General features: G+C 46.9%; 1 protein-coding gene across 1 annotated transcript in view; it reads left to right on the forward strand.

The window, feature by feature from the left end:
• The window catches only part of aff2 (AF4/FMR2 family, member 2), a 320,904-nt gene that overhangs the window by 115,090 nt on the left and 187,776 nt on the right, over positions 1–18,038 (forward strand). The window lies entirely within an intron of this gene.

The following is an 18,038-nucleotide window of genomic DNA, read 5'->3' on the forward strand; positions in this document are numbered from 1 at the left end:
TGATGTTACAGAAAAAACCCAGATAAAAATCCAATCAGGAAGTGCTGCGTTTTTTGAAACCGCCACATGCCAATGACTCCTTATATGGCTGTGAAGGAGCTAGGAGTCAGCTTAAATTTTCCACGTTTTCCCCAAGGTGTCTGCAGCATTGTGACTTATTTGTAGGCATATCATTGGAAGATTAACCATAAGAGACTACATCTATCAGGTGGTCGCTTGGTGTCCTCCTTCGCAATTATTGCGTAATCTCCACCTGCATTATTTTTCCGTTTGCTTCTGATGAGAAGCCAACTGCCACCACTGATAGATTATCGAATAGATATGTGAAAAACACCTTGAGGATTGATTCTAAACAACGTTTGCCATGTTTCTGTCGATATTATGGAGCTAATTTAGAAAAAAGTTTGCCGTTGTAAGTGACTGCATTTTCTGGTCTTTTTCTTAGACAAATGTGATGAACAAAACGGAGCTATTCGTCTACACAAATAATATTTTTGGAAAAAATGAACATTTGCTATCTAACTAAGAGTCTCGTCATTGAAAAAATCCGAAGTTCTTCAAAGGTAAATTATATTATTTGAATGCTTTTCTTGTTTTTGTGAAAATGTTGCCTGCTGAATGCTAGGCTTAATGCTATGCTAGGCTATCAATACTCTCACACAAATGCTTGTGTAGCTTTGGTTGAAAAGCATATTTTGAAAATCTGAGATGACAGTGTTGTTAACAAAAGGCTAAGCTTGTGTTTGAATATATATATTTCATTTCATTTGCGATTTTCATGAATAGGAAACGTTGCATTATGGTAATGATCTTGAGGCTATGATTACGCTCCCGGATACGGGATTGCTCGACGCTAGAGGTTAAGAGGCTCATCTGTCCTCCACTCGTTACCTGTATTAATGGCACCTGTTTGAACTTGTTATCCGTATAAAAGACACCTGTCCACAACCTCAAACAGTCACACTCCAAACTTCACTATGGACAAGACCAAAGAGCTGTCAAAGGACACCAGAAACAAAATTGTAGACCTGCACCAGGCTGGGAAGACTGAATCTGCAATAGGTAAGCAGCTTGGTTTGAAGAAATCAACTGTGGGAGCAATTATTAGGAAATGGAAGACATACAAGACCACTGATAATCTCCCTCGATCTGGGGCTCCACGCAAGATCTCACCCCGTGGGCTCAAGATGATTACAAGAACGGTGAGAAAAAATCCCAGAACCACACGGGGGGACGTAGTGAATGACCTGCAGAGAGCTGGGACCAAAGTAACATAGCCTACCATCAGTAACACACTACGCCGCCAGAGACTCAAATCCTGCAGTGCCAGACGTGTCCCCCTGCTTAAGCAAGTACATGTCCAGGCCTGTCTCAAGTTTGCTAGAGAGCATTTGGATGATCCAGAAGAAGATTAGGAGAATGTCATATGGTCAGATGAAACCAAAATATAACTTTTTGGTAAAAACTCAACTCAACTGTCACTGGCCTACACACAATACCCCATAATGTCAAAGTGGAATTTTGTTGCTGAAATGTCTTGAGTCAATAAGTATTCAACCCCTTTGTTATTGCAAGCCTAACTAAGTAAAGATGTGCTTAACCAGTCACATAATAAGTTGCATGGACTCACTCTATTTGCAATAATAGTGTTTAACATAATTTTGGAATGACTACCTCATTTCTGTACCCTACACTTTTTTATTTTTTATTTTTTTTATTTCACCTTTATTTAACCAGGTAGGGCAGTTGAGAACAAGTTCTCATTTACAACTGCGACCTGGCCAAGATAAAGCAAATAATTGCGACAAAAACAACAACACAGAGTTACATATAAACAAACGCACAGTCAATAACACAATAGAAAAGAGTCTATGTACAAAATCAATGTACAGTTTGTGCAAATGTATAAGAGTAAGGAGGTAAGGCAATAAATAGGCCATAGAGGTGAAATAATTACAATTTAGTTTTAACACTGGAGTGATAGATGTGCAGATGATGATGTGCAAGTAGAGATGCTGGGGTGCAAAAGAGCAAGAGGGTAAGTAATAATATGGGGATGAGGTAGTTGGGTGTGCTATTTACAGATTGGCTGTGTACAGGTACAGTGATCGCTAAGCTGCTCTGACAGCTGATTCTTAAAGTTAGAGAGGGAGCTATAAGACTCCAGCTTCAGAGATTTTAGCAAATCGTTCCAGTCATTGGCAGCAGAGAACTGGAAGGATAGGCAGCCAAAGGAAGTGTTGGCTTTTGGGATGACCAGTGCAATATACATGCTGGAGCACCTGCTACGGTTGGGTGTTGCTATGGTGACCAGTGAGCTGAGATAAGGCGGGGCTTTACCTGGCAAAGACTTATAGATGACATGGAGGCATTGGGTTTGGAGACGGATATAGTGAGGGCCAGCCAACGAGAGCATACAGGGCACAGTGGTGGGTAGTATATGGGGCTTTGGTGAAAAAACAGATGGCACTGTGATAGACTGCATCTAATTTACTGAATAAAGTGTTGGGGATATTTTGTAAATTACATCGCCGATGTCAAGGATCGGTAGGATAGTCAGTTTTACGAGAGTCTGTTTGGCAGCATGAGTGAATGAGGCTTTGTTGCGAAATTGTAGATTTTCTAGAGTTGATTCTAGATTTCATTTTGAATTGGAGATGCTTAATGTGAGTCTGGAAGAGAGTTTATAGTCTAACCAGACACCTAGGTATTTGTAGTTGTCCACACATTATAAGTCAGAAGTAGTGAGAGTAGTGATAATAGTTGGGCGGGAGGGTGCGGGCAGCAATCGGTTGAAGAGCATGCACTTAGTTTTACTAGCATTTAAAAGCAGTTGGAGGCCACGGAAGAAGTGTTGTATGGCATTGAAGCTCGTTTGGATGTTTGTTAGCAACTGTGTCCAAAGAAGGGCCAGATGTATACAGAATGGTGTCGTCTGCGTAGAGGTGGATCAGAGAATTACCAGCATCAAGAGCGACATCATTGATATATACAGAGAAAAGAGTCGGCCAAGAATTGAACACTGTGGCATCCCCATAGAGCCTGCCAGAGGTCCGGACAACAGGCCCTCCGATTTGACACACTGAACTCTATCTGATAAGTAGTTGGTGAACTGGGCAAGGCAGTCATTTGAGAAACCAAGGCTGTTGAGTCTGCCGATAAGAATGTGGTGATTGACAGAGTCGAAAGCCTTGGCCAGGTCGATGAAGACAGCTGCACAGTACTGTCTTTTATTGATGGTGGTTATGATATCGTTTAAGACCTTGAGTGTGGCTGAGGTGCACCCATGACCAGCTCGGAAACCAGATTAGATAGTGGAGAAGGTACGGTGGGATTCTAAATGGTTGGTGATCTGTTTATTAACTTGGCTTTTGAAGATGTTTGAAAGGCAGGGCAGGATGGATATAGATCTATAATAGTTTGGGTCTGGAGTGTCTCCCCCTTTGAAGAGGGGGGTGACCGCAGCAGCTTTCCAATCTTTGGGGATCTCAGATGATACAAAAGAGAGGTTGAATAGGCTAGTAATAGGGCTTATAGGGCAACAAGTAATAGGACAACAATTTTGGCTGATCATTTTAGAAAGAGAGGGTCCAGATTGTCTAGCCCAGCTGATTTGTAGGGATCCAGATTTTGCAGCTCTTTCAGAACATCAACTGTCTGGCTTTGGGTGAAGGAGAAGCAGGGGGGGGGCACATTGCTGTATGGGGTGCTGAGGTTTTGCCAGGGGTAGGGATAGCCAGGTGGAAAGCATGGCCAGCTGTAGAAAAATGCTCATTGAAATGATCGATTATCGTAGAGTTATCGGTGGTGACATTGTTTCCTAGCCTCAGTGCAGTGGGAGGAGGTGCTCATATTCTCCATGGACTTTACAGTGTCCCAAAACATTTTGGAATTTGTGCTACAGGTAGCACATTTCTGTTAGAAAAAGATAGCCTTACCTTTCCTAATTGACTGAGTATATTGGTTCCTGAATTCCCTGAAAAGTTGCATATCGCGGGGGCTATACGATGCTAATGCAGAATGCCACAGGATGTTTTTGTGCTGGTCAAGGGCAGTCAAGTCTGGGGTGAACCAAGGGCTATATCTGTTACATTTACATTTACATTTAAGTCATTTAGCAGACGCTCTTATCCAGAGCGACTTACAAATTGGTGCATTCACCTTATGACATCCAGTGGAACAACCACTTTACAATAGTGCATCTAAATATTTTAAGGGGGGGGGGGTGAGAAGGATTACTTTATCCTATCCTAGGTATTCCTTAAAGAGGTGGGGTTTCAGGTGTCTCCGGAAGGTGGTGATTGACTCCGCTGTCCTGGCGTCGTGAGGGAGTTTGTTCCACCATTGGGGAGCCAGAGCAGCGAACAGTTTTGACTGAGCTGAGCAGGAACTGTACTTCCTCAGTGGTAGGGAGGCGAGCAGGCCAGAGGTGGATGAACGCAGTGCCCTTATTTGGGTGTAGGGCCTGATCAGAGCCTGGAGGTACTGAGGTGCCGTTCCCCTCACAGCTCCGTAGGCAAGCACCATGGTCTTGTAGCGGATGCGAGCTTCAACTGGAAGCCAGTGGAGAGAGCGGAGGAGCGGGGTGACGTGAGAGAACTTGGGAAGGTTGAACACTAGACGGGCTGCGGCGTTCTGGATGAGTTGTAGGGGTTTAATGGCACAGGCAGGGAGCCCAGCCAACAGCGAGTTGCAGTAATCCAGACGGGAGATGACAAGTGCCTGGATTAGGACCTGCGCCGCTTCCTGTGTGAGGCAGGGTCGTACTCTGCGGATGTTGTAGAGCATGAACCTACAGGAACGGGCCACCGCCTTGATGTTAGTTGAGAACGACAGTTTGTTGTCCAGGATCACGCCAAGGTTCTTAGCGCTCTGGGAGGAGGTTCTTAGTTACTGTTCTTAGTTCTAACATTTTTGAATGGGGCAGGCTTATTTAAGATGGAGAGGAAAGCTCTTTTGAAGAGCAACCAGGCATCCTCTACTGACATGATAAGGTCAGCATCCTTCCAGAACACCCGGGCCAGGTCGATTTGAAATGCCTGCTCGCTGAAGTGTTTTAGGGAGCGTTTGACACTGATGAGGGGTGGTCGCTTGATCACAGACCCATTACGCATGCAGGCAATGAGGCAGTGATCGCTGAGATTCTGGTTGAAGATAGCAGAGGTGTATTTAGAGGGCAAGTTGGTCAGGATGATATCTAAGAGGGTTCCCATGGTTACGGATTTAGGGTTATACCTGGTAGGTTCCTTGATAATTTGTGAAGGATTGAGGGCATCTAGCTTAGATTGTAGGACAGCCGGGGTGTTAAGCATGTCCCAGTTTAGGTCACCTAACAGTACGAACTCAGAAGATCAATTCACATATGGTGTCCAGGGCACAGCTGGGGGCTGAAGGGGGTCTATAACAAGCGGCAACAGTGAAGTAGAAGGTAGAAGCTTGGGCACAGACCTGGATAGTACGACAGAACTCTGCAGGTTATCTCTGCAGTAGAGTGCAACTCCACCCCCTTTGGCAGTTCAATCTTGTCGGAAAGTGTTGTTGTTAGGGATGAAAATTTCAGGATTTTTGGTGGCCTTCCTAATCCAGGATTCAGACATGTCTAGGACATCCGGGTTGGCGGAGTATGCTAAAGCAGTGAAAAAAACAAACTTAGGTCAGGAGGCTTCTAATTTTAACATGCATGAAACCAATGTTTTTACGGTTACAGAAGTGAATAAATGAGAGCGCCTGGCGAATGGGAGTGATGATGGGGGATGCAGGGTCTGGGTTGACCTCTACATCACCAGAGGAACAGAGGAGGAGTATGATAAGAGTACGGCTAAAGGCTAAAGAACTGGCTGTGTAGTGCGTTTGGAACAGAGAGTAAAAGGAGCAGATTTATGGGTGTGGAAGAATAGATACAAGGCATAATGTACAGACAAGAGTATGGTAGGATGTGAGTACAGTGGAGGTAAGCCTAGGCATTAATTGACGATGAAAGAGGTTTTTTGTCTAGAGGCACCATTTAAACCAGGTGAGGTCACTGCATGTGGGGGGTGGAACAAAAGGGCTAGCTAAGGCATATTGAGCAAGGCTGGAGACTCTACAGTGAAATAAGACAAAAATCACTAACCAGAACAGCAATAGACAAGGCATATTGACATTAGGGAGAAGCATGTGTAGCCGAGTGATCATAGTGTCCAGTGAGAAGCTAGGCGAGCTGGAGGCACGGCGATTTAGACAGCTAGCAGATCGGGGCTAGTAGATGGGCCTCAGGGGGACGTTGCAACGGGAGAGCCTGTTGAAACGCCCTCGGATGGTTACGTCGGCAGACCAGTCGTGATGGATCGGCGGCGGGGCTCCGTGTCGGCAGGAAAGGGTCCAGGCCAATTGGCAAAAGAGTTATTGAAGCCTTGGAATGTTTTAATGGATCTCTTCGGCTAGCCGGGAGATGGGCCTAGTTCGAGGCTAGCTCCAGGCTAACTGGTGCTTTCTTCGGGACAGAGACCACCTCGGACGGTTACGTCGGCAGACTAGTCGTGATGGATCAGCTGGGCTCCGTGCCGGCAGCAAAAGCCGGCAGCAAAATCCTACAATGTGATTTCCTAATTTTTTTTCAAATTTTGTCTGTCATAGTTGAAGTGTACCTATGATGAAAATTACAGGCCGCTCTCATCTTTTTAAGTGGGAGAACTTGCACAATTGGTGGCAGACTAAATACTTTTTTGCACCACTGTATACGGGATGGGACAAGACAATTAAAACAGACATCCCACTGCTACGCCATCTCTGAACACATACAATTTTCTGTAAGGTCCCTCAGTCGAGCAGTACATTCCAAACACAGACCACAAAGAACAAACAAGCACAAAGATCAGGGAGGTTGTCCAATGCCCTGCAAAGATGAAAAAAAAGCTGACAATGTTATTAATTATACTTTGGATGGTGTATCAATGCACCCAGTCACTACACATATACAGGTGTCTTTCCTTGCTCAGTTACCGGAGCGGAAGGAAAACTTTCAGGCATTTCACCATGAGGCCAATGGTGACAATCAAAACAGTTACAGATTTTAATGGTTGTTATAGGACAAAATTGCGGATGGATCAACAACATTGTAGTTACTCTACAATACTAACTTAATTGACAGAGTGAGAAGAAGGAAGCCTGCACAGAATACAAATATTTCAAACTCACTAAAGTAATACTGAAGTAATACTGCAATATATTAAAACAATTAACCTTTTGTCCTGAACACAAAGCGTTATGTTTGGGGAAAATCCACCCCAAAATGTTGTTGTTAACTTCTTGCGTCGAGCCATCCCGGATCCGGTATCGTGACTACAGCCTCAAGCTCATTACCATAACGCAACGTTAACTATTCATGAAAATCGCAAATGAAATTAAATGAATCTATTTGCTCTCAAGCTTAGCCTTTTGTTAACAACACTGTCATCTCAGATTTTCAAAATATGCTTCTCAACCATTGCAAAACAAGCATTTGTGTAACAGTATTGACAGCTAGCGAAGCATTTAGCGTAGCATTTAGCGTTAGCATTCAGCAGGCTACATTTTCACAAAAACCAGAAAAGCATTCAAATAAAATCATTTACCTTTGAAGAACTTCGGATGTTTTCAATGAGGAGACTCTCAGATAGCAAATGTTCAGTTTGTCCTGAAAGATTATTTGTTTAGGACAAATCGCTCCGTTTTCTGCGTCACGTTTAGCTACGAAAAAAACCTGTATCCAGGATTGTGTAAATCTATCCGCAAGCTCATTAGCATAACACAACGTTAACTATTCATGAAAATCGCAAATGAAATGAAATGAATCTATTTGCTCTCAAGCTTAGCCTTTTGTTAACAACACTGTCATCTCAGATTTTCAAAATATGCTTCTCAACCATTGCAAAACAAGCATTTGTGTAACAGTATTGATAGCCTAGCATAGGATTATGCCTGTCTTTCAGCATGCAACATTTTCACAAAAACCAGAAAAGGATTCAAATAAAATCATTTACCTTTGAAGAACTTCAGATGTTTTCAATAAGGAGACTCTCAGTTAGATAGCAAATGTTCCGTTTTTACAAAAAATATTATTTGTGTCGACTAATCGCTCCGTTTTGTTCATCACGTTTTGGTAAGAAAGAAAAATAAAAAAATATTAAGTCATTAAAACACTAACTTTTTTCCAAATGAACTCCATAGTATCGACAGAAACATGGCAAACCAATGTTTAGAATCAATCCTCAAGGTATTTTTCACATATCTATCGACGATAAAATCCTTCGTGGCAGTTGACTTTCTCTTCTGAAGAAATGGAACTGTCTCTCATGAGGAGAGTTATCAGCCTCAGAAATTGCAGCCCAAATGATTGCTTCATAGAGTTCAAGTAAAAGACACATCTCAACATCAACTGTTCAGAGGAGACTGTGTGAATCAGGCCTTTATGGTCTAATGTTTGCAAGAAACCACTACTAAAAGACACCAATAAGAAGAAGAGACTTGCTTGGGCCAAAAAACACGAGTAATGGACATTAGACCAGTGGAAGTCTGCCATTTGCTCTGATGAATACAAGTATAAAAATGTTGGTTCCAACCGCTGTGTCTTTGTAAGATGGAGAGTAGGTGAACAGATGATCTCCGCATGTGTGGTTCCCCCTGTGAAGCATGGAGGAGGAGGTGTGATAGTGTGGGGGTGCTTTGCTGGTGACACTGTCAGTGATTTATTTAGAATTCAAGGCATACTTAACCAGCATGGCTACCACGGCATTCGGCAATATGCCATCCCATGTGGTTTGCGCTTAGTGGGACTTTCATTTGTTTTTCAACATGACAATGACCCAACACATAGCTCTCTAAGGTATGCAATGACTGACATGACAATAGGAACTGATTATGCGCTACCCAATTTTGACTTGCAAGAGTAAGTTTCATCCACGCCACCTTCCAACCCATACTCACCCCCCAGTTTGGGCAGCATTGAGATAGAGGATGAGAGACAGAGAGACAGAGTGTGCATGCCAGTGTTCATGTGTGTGTCTACTGTCCTCTCTTGGGATGCATGTTCTTTTGCCTCCTCTGCAGAGTAGAGCAGTATTGTTCAGATGTACTCTGGTCTTTAATAAAGGTTTGAATATAAAGTAACAGAGTCATCCATTAGCTGTGCGTGTAACTGCTCTGGCCCCACTGTGTGCTGATTAGAGAGCCGAGGAGAGAAGGAGAGAGAGCGCACACATTAGGACCCACATGTAAATTGCATTAGCTAATCAAAATACCAAGTGGATGTTTGCTCGCAGAGATAAATTGTTTCAAGGTTATATGATTTTTATTGGCAAGGGGAATGAGTTCTACAATAGTTTCCGTGTACATTAACAAATGATTGTTTACCAGTTGCTTATGCTAATTAATGCTCAAGGATATATGAAGTCCTCTGACTGCAGGATGCAGAGTCCCGGCTCCGCCCTCCTCCTTGGCATTAGCTGTATCTGTAGACACACAGATCCACTTGTTCCAGTCTCAGTGATCTGAGGGAGAGAGGGCCCTAGAGAGAGAGAGGAGAGAGAGAGGATCACCAATCAACTGCAGGATAGGGAGGGAGTTAGGAAGGAAGGGGTCCTAACTCCCTTAGGAAGGAAGGGGTCCTAACTCCCTTAGGAAGGAAGGGGTCCTAACTCCCTTAGGAAGGAAGGCGTCCTAACTCCCTTAGGAAGGAAGGGGTCCTAACTCCCACTATGTGGTATCAGGGGGGACCTCTCTCTCTTTCTGCCCCTCTTGAGAGCTGCAGCTCAGCCAGCCAGGCCAGCAGCGACAGGGTGGCCAGTGGTGGCAGGTTGTCCTGACCTGTCCCCACTGAGGTCTGGAGAATGTTCCCGCTCACCACAGGACAATGACAGCTCCCACAGCCACCGCCAGCTGGCTCCGGGCCACTAACCACAGTCATACAACTACAATTGTGGCTGTGAAAAGACAAAGGCATGCAGCACAGTGCTACACTGTCAGTTGGTATTTTAAAGTGATTGTCAGTTACAAACCCCGGGGGGTTAATTGTGAAATGTTAGAACTGTTTGTTCTCATGTATAGGGGTTGGATCTAGCCTTCATCTCAATTAATTGAGGGAATGTCTTAGTAAAAGTTCCAGTGTTGCACCTGTTCTTACTGCAGCCTGCAGTCACAGGAACTGTACCAGCCTGGAGTCTGTCTGTACTGCAGCCTACAGTCACAGGAACGGTACCAGCCTGGAGTCTGTCTGTACTACAGCCTGCAGTCACAGGAACTGTACCAGCCTGGAGTCTGTCCTTACTGCAGCCTGCAGTCACAGGAACTGTACCAGTCTGGAGTCTGTCTGTACTGCAGCCTGCAGTCACAGGAACTGTACCAGCCTGGAGTCTGTCCTTACTGCAGCCTGCAGTCACAGGAACTGTACCAGTCTGGAGTCTGTCTGTACTGCAGCCTGCAGTCACAGGAACTGTACCAGTCTGGAGTCTGTCTGTACTGCAACCTGCAGTCACAGGAACTGTACCAGTCTGGAGTCTGTCCTTACTGGAGCCTGCAGTCACAGGAACTGTACCAGTCTGGAGTCTGTCTGTACTGCAGCCTACAGTCACAGGAACTGTACCAGTCTGGAGTCTGTCTTTACTGCAGCCTGCAGTCACAGGAACTGTACCAGTCTGGAGTCTGTCCTTACTGGAGCCTGCAGTCACAGGAACTGTACCAGTCTGGAGTCTGTCTGTACTGCAGCCTGCAGTCACAGGAACTGTACCAGCCTGGAGTCTGTCTGTACTGCAGCCTGCAGTCACAGGAAATGTACCAGTCTGGAGTCTGTCTGTACTGCAGCCTACAGTCACAGGAACTGTACCAGTCTGGAGTCTGTCCTTACTGCAGCCTGCAGTCACAGGAACTGTACCAGCCTGGAGTCTGTCTGTACTGCAGCCTGCAGTCACACGAACTGTACCAGTCTGGAGTCTGTCTGTACTGCAACCTGCAGTCACAGGAACTGTACCAGTCTGGAGTCTGTCCTTACTGCAGCCTGCAGTCACAGGAACTGTACCAGCCTGGAGTCTGTCCGTACTGCAGCCTGCAGTCACAGGAACTGTACCAGCCTGGAGTCTGTCCTTACTGCAGCCTGCAGTCACAGGAACTGTACCAGCCTGGAGTCTGTCCTTACTGCAGCCTGCAGTCACAGGAACTGTACCAGCCTGGAGTCTGTCCTTACTGCAGCCTGCAGTCACAGGAACTGTACCAGTCTGGAGTCTGTCTTTACTGCAGGCTTGGATGGCTGCAACCTGCAGTCACAGGAACTGTACCAGTCTGGAGTCTGTCCTTACTGCAGCCTGCAGTCACAGGAACTGTACCAGTCTGGAGTCTGTCTGTACTGCAGCCTGCAGTCACAGGAACTGTACCAGCCTGGAGTCTGTCTGTACTGCAGCCTGCAGTCACAGGAAATGTACCAGTCTGGAGTCTGTCTGTACTGCAGCCTACAGTCACAGGAACTGTACCAGTCTGGAGTCTGTCCTTACTGCAGCCTGCAGTCACAGGAACTGTACCAGCCTGGAGTCTGTCTGTACTGCAGCCTGCAGTCACAGGAACTGTACCAGTCTGGAGTCTGTCTGTACTGCAACCTGCAGTCACAGGAACTGTACCAGTCTGGAGTCTGTCCTTACTGCAGCCTGCAGTCACAGGAACTGTACCAGCCTGGAGTCTGTCCGTACTGCAGCCTGCAGTCACAGGAACTGTACCAGCCTGGAGTCTGTCATTACTGCAGCCTGCAGTCACAGGAACTGTACCAGCCTGGTGTCTGTCCTTACTGCAGCCTGCAGTCACAGGAACTGTACCAGCCTAGAGTCTGTCCTTACTGCAGCCTGCAGTCACAGGAACTGTACCAGCCTGGAGTCTGTCCTTACTGCAGCCTGCAGTCACAGGAACTGTACCAGTCTGGAGTCTGTCTTTACTGCAGGCTTGGATGGCTGCAACCTGCAGTCACAGGAACTGTACCAGTCTGGAGTCTGTCCTTACTGCAACCTGCAGTCACAGGAACTGTACCAGTCTGGAGTCTGTCTGTACTGCAGCCTGCAGTCACAGGAACTGTACCAGCCTGGAGTCTGTCCTTACTGCAGCCTGCAGTCACAGGAACTGTACCAGTCTGGAGTCTGTCTGTACTGCAGCCTGCAGTCACAGGAACTGTACCAGTCTGGAGTCTGTCTGTACTGCAGCCTGCAGTCACAGGAACTGTACCAGTCTAGAGTCTGTCCTTACTGGAGCCTGCAGTCACAGGAACTGTACCAGTCTGGAGTCTGTCTGTACTGCAGCCTACAGTCACAGGAACTGTACCAGTCTGGAGTCTGTCTTTACTGCAGCCTGCAGTCACAGGAACTGTACCAGTCTGGAGTCTGTCCTTACTGGAGCCTGCAGTCACAGGAACTGTACCAGTCTGGAGTCTGTCTGTACTGCAGCCTGCAGTCACAGGAACTGTACCAGCCTGGAGTCTGTCTGTACTGCAGCCTGCAGTCACAGGAAATGTACCAGTCTGGAGTCTGTCTGTACTGCAGCCTACAGTCACAGGAACTGTACCAGTCTGGAGTCTGTCCTTACTGCAGCCTGCAGTCACAGGAACTGTACCAGCCTGGAGTCTGTCTGTACTGCAGCCTGCAGTCACAGGAACTGTACCAGTCTGGAGTCTGTCTGTACTGCAACCTGCAGTCACAGGAACTGTACCAGTCTGGAGTCTGTCCTTACTGCAGCCTGCAGTCACAGGAACTGTACCAGCCTGGAGTCTGTCCGTACTGCAGCCTGCAGTCACAGGAACTGTACCAGCCTGGAGTCTGTCCTTACTGCAGCCTGCAGTCACAGGAACTGTACCAGCCTGGAGTCTGTCCTTACTGCAGCCTGCAGTCACAGGAACTGTACCAGCCTGGAGTCTGTCCTTACTGCAGCCTGCAGTCACAGGAACTGTACCAGTCTGGAGTCTGTCTTTACTGCAGCCTGCAGTCACAGGAACTGTACCAGTCTGGAGTCTGTCTGTACTGCAGGCTTGGATGGCTGCAGCCTGCAGTCACAGGAACTGTACCAGTCTGGAGTCTGTCCTTACTGCAGCCTGCAGTCACAGGAACTGTACCAGTCTGGAGTCTGTCCTTACTGCAGCCTGCAGTCACAGGAACTGTACCAGTCTGGAGTCTGTCCTTACTGCAGGCTTGGATGGCTGCAGCCTGCATCATGTAGTCTCAGCTCCCAGTTTACAGACAGCCAGGAGAGAAACCGGAGATGTGTGGTGGTGTGATTCTCCTCCTCTCCTCCTCTCCTCTCACCAAATGACTGCTCGGGTTTCAGCTCAGTTCTGGCCGGAAGGGGCGAGGGTGGAATAACAATGTGCACAGCCTGAGGGTAGTACCCAATTGCCCAGGTGTTCAAACCCAGACCACCAATGCTCGGCTAAACCATGGTGGGCAGAGCAGAGTGTGACTATAGTAACCTGACCCAGACCCAGCGTCCTATTCTCAACTCTCCATGGAGAAGCCTGTTGGTTGATTGGTCTCTGGTCCCAACTGGATGGTCCTCATCAACATTACATACACGGCATTTGTCAGCTGTAACTGTGTGCTTGACTGTAGATGAAGTTCCACATTGTCTGTTAGTCAGGGCTGGGTTTTTAAGGCTCAGTCAGTCTGCCATCAGTCACCAGCTCAGGTGGTTCAACCAGAATTACACAAGCTGCCTTGTTGTCTTGCATACTTATTGTTCGTAAGGTTCATAAGGTACAAATGTGCATACTATGCTCATGCACCAGTTAAAGGGAATAATGTAAAAGACTTTGATGCAAAAACCTGCCAGGCAACATTGTTATTATCAATTCATGATACTGTGTTGAATTATATGTATTTATATGTATTATATGTATTTAGTGCTGGATGTATTCCAGAGAATACTCATTTGTATTTGATGGTATTTCTTTAAACTAGTCTGGGCCATGATGACGGACTGAGCAGGATTATTCCACAGGTTATCATGCTTAGATCTTTCTCTCCGAGTTACGTAAAAGTGGCCACAGATCAGATGCTATTTCAGAAGATCAGCAGTGTGTGAATACAGAGCCAGGTCAGAAGGTCAGAATGTCTCCTAATGGCCTGTTTCCCTGACACCTCATGTGACAATGGCCTAGTTTTCTCTGCGGAGGGATTAACACAGGAGGTGGGCCCAACCACAGCCAGGTCAAATGGTTAAACATGCAGGAGGAATGGACCCAACAATGGGTATATTTTCCTCTGAGAGGACACAAAGTCATAGGCCTATCCCAGTGTAGCTTCTCATCTAACCAGCAGAGGGATGAGAGCTGTTGGTTGATGCTGTATAACTGTCACTCATGTCTGACAGACTGATATCGCTATGTTTGTACAGCTGTGAGGTTTAACAGGTGGGGGTTTGGGTATGGTTATAACTGCCTAATGGTAAAGAGAGACTTGGCTGAAGTCCGGAGTCACTGAGATGTAGGAAAGAAGGCAGGGCCAGCAGAGAAAGGTAACTCCTCACGGTTCACATGGAGCCGGTTGACCCTGACAACCAGGCAGGTCGAGCCGCTCACTGAACTCTGGCAGGTTTATCCAAGCAGATCAAAGCCAGTTAATCTCTCTGTGTTGGCTGCTTCTGTCTTGACCTTGGCTGCAGACAGACAGTGGGAGCGATGGAAGAGAAGATGTCAGTGCCTGTCCTGCCCTCTCACAGCTACTGATGGTGTCCATTAGTACCAGTGATGCCCTCACTCCCTCTACCGCCATGGCACAGAGCTGGGCAGGGGCACTTAACATACAGCTCACAGGGTGAGAATCACATATGGAGGGACCACACAGTACTAACACAATGAACCCCTACCAGGGAGAACACACACAGTACTAACACAATGAACCCCTACCAGGAAGAACACACACAGTACTAACACAATGAACCCCTACCAGGGAGAACACACACAGTACTAACACAATGAACCCCTACCAGGAAGAACACACACAGTACTAACACAATGAACCCCAACCAGGGAGAACACACACAGTACTAACACAATGAACCCCTACCAGGGAGAACACACACAGTACTAACACAATGAACCCCAACCAGGGAGAACACACACAGTACTAACACAATGAACCCCTACCAGGGAGAACACACACAGTACTAACACAACCGACCCCCCTACCAGGGAGAACACACACAGTACTAACACAATGAACCCCAACCAGGGAGAACACACACAGTACTAACACAATGAACCCCTACCAGGGAGAACACACACAGTACTAACACAATGAACCCCTACCAGGGAGAACACACACAGTACTAACACAACAAACCCCCCTACCAGGGAGAACACACACAGTACTAACACAATGAACCCCTACCAGGGAGAACACACACAGTACTAACACAATGACCCCCAACCAGGGAGAACACACACAGTACTAACACAATGAACCCCTACCAGGGAGAACACACACAGTACTAACACAATGAACCCCTACCAGGGAGAACACACACAGTACTAACACAACCGACCCCCCTACCAGGGAGAACACACACAGTACTAACACAATGAACCCCTACCAGGGAGAACACACACAGTACTAACACAACAAACCCCCCTACCAGGGAGAACACACACAGTACTAACACAACCGACCCCCCTACCAGGGAGAACACACACAGTACTAACACAATGAACCCCTACCAGGGAGAACACACACAGTACTAACACAACAAACCCCCCTACCAGGGAGAACACACACAGTACTAACACAATGAACCCCTACCAGGGAGAACACACACAGTACTAACACAACCGACCCCCCTACCAGGGAGAACACACACAGTACTAACACAATGAACCCCCTACCAGGGAGAACACACACAGTACTAACACAATGAACCCCTACCAGGGAGAACACACACAGTACTAACACAATGAACCCCTACCAGGGAGAACACACACAGTACTAACACAATGAACCCCAACCAGGGAGAACACACACAGTACTAACACAATGAACCCCTACCAGGGAGAACACACACAGTACTAACACAACCGACCCCCCTACCAGGGAGAACACACACAGTACTAACACAACGAACCCCTACCAGGGAGAACACACACAGTACTAACACAACTGACCCCCCTACCAGGGAGAACACACACAGTACTAACACAACCGACCCCCCTACCAGGGAGAACACACACAGTACTAACACAATGACCCCCAACCAGGGAGAACACACACAGTACTAACACAATAAACCCCTACCAGGGAGAACACACACAGTACTAACACAACCGACCCCCCTACCAGGGAGAACACACACAGTACTAACACAATGAACCCCTACCAGGGAGAACACACACAGTACTAACACAACAAACCCCCCTACCAGGGAGAACACACACAGTACTAACACAACCGACCCCCCTACCAGGGAGAACACACACAGTACTAACACAATGAACCCCTACCAGGGAGAACACACACAGTACTAACACAACAAACCCCCCTACCAGGGAGAACACACACAGTACTAACACAATGAACCCCTACCAGGGAGAACACACACAGTACTAACACAACCGACCCCCCTACCAGGGAGAACACACACAGTACTAACACAATGAACCCCCTACCAGGGAGAACACACACAGTACTAACACAATGAACCCCTACCAGGGAGAACACACACAGTACTAACACAATGAACCCCTACCAGGGAGAACACACACAGTACTAACACAATGAACCCCAACCAGGGAGAACACACACAGTACTAACACAATGAACCCCTACCAGGGAGAACACACACAGTACTAACACAACCGACCCCCCTACCAGGGAGAACACACACAGTATTAACACAACGAACCCCTACCAGGGAGAACACACACAGTACTAACACAACTGACCCCCCTACCAGGGAGAACACACACAGTACTAACACAACCGACCCCCCCCTACCAGGGAGAACACACACAGTACTAACATAACGAACCCCTACCAGGGAGAACACACACAGTACTAACACAACTGACCCCCCTACCAGGGAGAACACACACAGTACTAACACAACCGACCCCCCTACCAGGGAGAACACACAGTACTAACACAACTGACGCCCCTACCAGGGAGAACACACACAGTACTAACACAACGAACCCCTACCAGGGAGAACACACACAGTACTAACACAATTAACCCCTACCAGAGAGAACACACACAGTACTAACACAATGAACCCCTACCAGGGAGAACACACACAGTACTAACACAATGAACCCCTACCAGGGAGAACACACACAGTACTAACACAATGAACCCCTACCAGGGAGAACACACACAGTACTAACACAATGAACCCCTACCAGGGAGAACACACACAGTACTAACACAACCGGCCCCCCTACCAGGGAGAACACACACAATACTTACACAACGAACCCCTACCAGGGAGAACACACACAGTACTAACACAACTGACACCCCTACCAGGGAGAACTCACACAGTACTAACACAACCGACCCCCCTGCCAGGGAGAACACACACAGTACTAACACAACGAACCCCTACCAGGAAGAACACACACAGTACTAACACAATGAACCCCTACTATTGAGAACGCACACATTAAAAAGGAGCTCTTTCTCCTCTGTGTTCGACCTGTCAATCAAACTCAATTATTTACACACAGGTGGCAGGCAGGGAGGGAGGAGGAAGTGCCTCCGTGCCAATTAATTATTGTCTTGAATTTCCCCAATCCTAGAGATGGTATCTGATGCAAACGTTCCTCTGCCACAATTACAGTGGCTGCTGCTACCTATTGACATTTACGAGGGTGCTGATTTGAATTATCAGAGACATTAGTCATTTGGGTCTTTAAGTGGGTTGTGAGTTCCACTGAAGATACAGGAACACGGATAACTTGAGTAGGAAACTAGAATTAAACAGTGCACACAGGCTGGCTGTTAAAACCCAAGTGCCCTTGTTGGAGAAGTCAAGACTGACTAGTTCCTCTAGGCTTTACACTTCAACTGAAG

This window comes from Oncorhynchus gorbuscha, linkage group LG23 (assembly GCF_021184085.1).
Source record: "Oncorhynchus gorbuscha isolate QuinsamMale2020 ecotype Even-year linkage group LG23, OgorEven_v1.0, whole genome shotgun sequence".
Lineage (NCBI taxonomy): Eukaryota > Metazoa > Chordata > Actinopteri > Salmoniformes > Salmonidae > Oncorhynchus > Oncorhynchus gorbuscha.